The sequence below is a fragment of the Macrotis lagotis genome, chromosome X (genome assembly GCF_037893015.1).
Source record: "Macrotis lagotis isolate mMagLag1 chromosome X, bilby.v1.9.chrom.fasta, whole genome shotgun sequence".
NCBI lineage: Eukaryota > Metazoa > Chordata > Mammalia > Peramelemorphia > Peramelidae > Macrotis > Macrotis lagotis.
Genome location: NC_133666.1, coordinates 342,967,102 through 342,970,217, shown reverse-complemented (window position 1 = coordinate 342,970,217; position 3,116 = coordinate 342,967,102). Strand labels below are relative to the sequence as shown.

Genomic DNA, 3,116 nt, shown 5'->3' with positions numbered 1-3,116 from the left:
ACCACTGAAGTGACCCAATTAATATTTTGGTTTATATTTTAAGAAATTAATTTCAGAGAGTAGAGATCATTCTTTCCTGCTCATTGCCTAACATTATTCAGCAAGTGCTCTCTAAATGGATAATTATGTAGCATTACTTCTAAGCCACTGGAATGTGAAAGCAAAACCATATGCATACTTTATATATTCAGTGTAAGTTCTTAAAGGGAATGGCACAGCCCGCTAGATCCCAAAATGATGAAGAATGGTAGAGAAATATAACTGTGCCTGGTACCTCTCCCAGGCCTGTGAGTCTTCAAGTCTTGTCAGTTTCCAAATGTACAGAGCTCATAAAACAGTCCTCTTTAATAGTTGTGTATCTTTAGCAGACATTAGAATCAAATTTGAGTCATATTATCCTTATAATATAGAGAAAAAACTCTGTTTGTATAACTTATGAGTAAAGTCTTGTCTTTTTGATAAACCTTGATATTTTAGGGACCATTGAATTGACTGGGTCTTTGGGGCTAAGCACTTGAAATTTGGGGAAGTCATGATTGGATAAGGTCAATGGTGACTGAATTCTTTCTGAATTTATTATTATTATTCTTTAGGACAAGACAATTCACATATGTACCATTTAACAACAATGACCTTAAACATTGGTGACTGGTGTAAAGTAATGGATAGTTTCTCATGATTATCTTAAGGATGAAACATATTCGGGAACTTTGGGAGATTCATGTTATCTGAGGGTGGAAATTTTGCTAAATGACTACTTTAAGAATGACTAGAAATATCTTATCTTCTAGTATTTTAGAATAGGGACCCACCCCCAAGGCTTCTTACATAAATTATGAAGAGGGGGAAATGTTGAACATTTCCTAAATTCAGTAGCTAAGAAGTTATGAAACCCCAAACTTCTTTCTCCAAGGTAACCAATGCTCTCTTAATTATCAAATCAAATTAAATCTAAACATTTTATCAGTGTTAATCCTTCTGACCTCTCTGAAACTGTCAACACTCTCATTAATTTTCTCCTTCAAAATATTTTCCCTTTAGATTTTCTGGACAGTAGGTTTTCAAGATACTTTACTATTTTGGTTCTCCTCCTACCTGTTTGACTGCTCTTTCTCAGTCTCCTTGGCTAGATCTTCATCCAACTCATACCTGCTAATCTTAGGTATCCCACAGGACTCTCTCCTTGGATCTCTTCTCTTCTATTATTTCATGAGTGTGATCTTTTCAGGTCCCATTAATTCAGTTATCATCTCTATGCTCATGATTCTCAAATCTACTTATCCACATCTAACCTCAAGTCTCACATCACCAAATACCTCTTAGATATCTTGAATTGAATGTCCTGAGGACATCATAAATTCATTATGTCCAAAAAAGAAATCATATATATATATATATATATATATATATATATATATATCCCCTAAATCTTCTCCTCTTAACTTACCTATTTCTCTTGAGAATACCACTGTTCTCCCAGTTCCCTAGCTTGAAACTTTTTGGTGTTATCTTTGATTCCTTACTATTTTTCATCCTTCCATATCTAATCCATTGCCAAGGTCTATCAATTTTACGTTTGAAACATTTCTCCCATTCATATTCTTCTCTCTTCTTTAATAGCCACCACTGTGGCACAAGTTAACTGGTGAGTCTGCCTTCCACAATGATTTCTCCACTCCACTTCTATCCTTTACTTAGGATTTTCCCAAAGCATAGTTAAAACCATGTGACCTTCATACTCAATAAACTCCAATGACTCCTATTACTTCTAGGATCAGATTCAGAATCCTCTGTTGTCTAATATCTTTTCTAACATAGCCCCTCTCTTGAGTTTCCACCTTTTTTATAGATTATACCCTCTTCCCATGTACTCTTTAATTCATTGACAATGGCCTCTTTGTTGGTCCTCAAATAAGACCCTCTATATCATGACTCATATTTTACTAATCATCCATTTGCCTGGAATACTCTCCCTCCTTATCTCTGATTTACAGTTTCCTTGGCCTTCAAATTTCAATTTAAATCCCACCTTTGATAAGAAAATGTTCCCAATCTTTCTTAATTCTTAATACATATAGACATACATATATATATATATATATATATATATATTGTATATTATAGGTCCTATAAAAAGCTTGTTGGAACATAGTTGTTTGTATGTTGACTTCTCATTAGATTGTAACCTCTTCAAGCAGAGCAATTTTTTTGTTTTTTTTTCCCCAGAGTTTGGCATAGAATCTGACATAGTAGGGACTTAATAAATGTTTATTGACTGACTGAGCAGTGATTATGATCTACTTCAGAAAAAACTAAAAATCTCTTAAACCTTAACCTGAAGACAGAGTTATAATAGAGTTTATTCTTGCAAGTATTCTATTTAAAAAGGAAATTTCTAAATATGATAATTGCTGTAATTTTTTAACATACCTTAAACAAAAGAACCATAAGTCTAGAGATGAAAATTACCTAAGAAATCAATTCCGGTCTAAGCCTCTAATTTTAAATAAAAGGAAATTTAGTCCCAAAAAAGGTAATGATATGCCCACAGCCACAAACAGTGGAAACACAGAGGCAGAATCAAACTGAGATTTATGACCCTAAATTAAAATTATTTCCACTATACCAAAATAACTCCCCCCACCAACGGAACTAATACAATTCATTGGTCTTATTCTATCACTTAGTTTTGTTTCTACATACAGACACTCATATATTAATATCAGTTTACATGAGATAGATCACAGAAGCCACATTAGACATTAACCATTAAAAGGACACTGAGAAAAAGTTGGACTTTTTCTGCTTTTGGCTTTCCATACCACAGAGTAAGATGGTTAAAATGCTATAATTCTTAGCAAACCCTGTCCCATTTTCCTAATTCTACAGCATGTATAAAGGATACCAAAGAAGATTATACAGGTCTATAATTTTTTCATGTTTTCCTATTCAAGAACATAGCTGGTGGTAAGCTTTTACAGTTTACCTCACTAAACTAAAAAGCAATTTTCTGCACAAAATACAATCATTATATACTGTTATAGACCCAATTCTGTCCTTATAATGTAAGGTAATCCACAGATTTCCCATTGGTTATCTAGCAACAAAGATACAGC

The 3,116-nt window shown here is 33.3% G+C and overlaps 1 pseudogene; it reads left to right on the top strand.

The window, feature by feature from the left end:
* Positions 1–244: 244 nt before the first annotated feature.
* The window catches only part of LOC141499096 (octanoyl-[acyl-carrier-protein]:protein N-octanoyltransferase LIPT2, mitochondrial-like), a 7,272-nt pseudogene continuing 4,400 nt past the window's right edge, over positions 245–3,116 (top strand).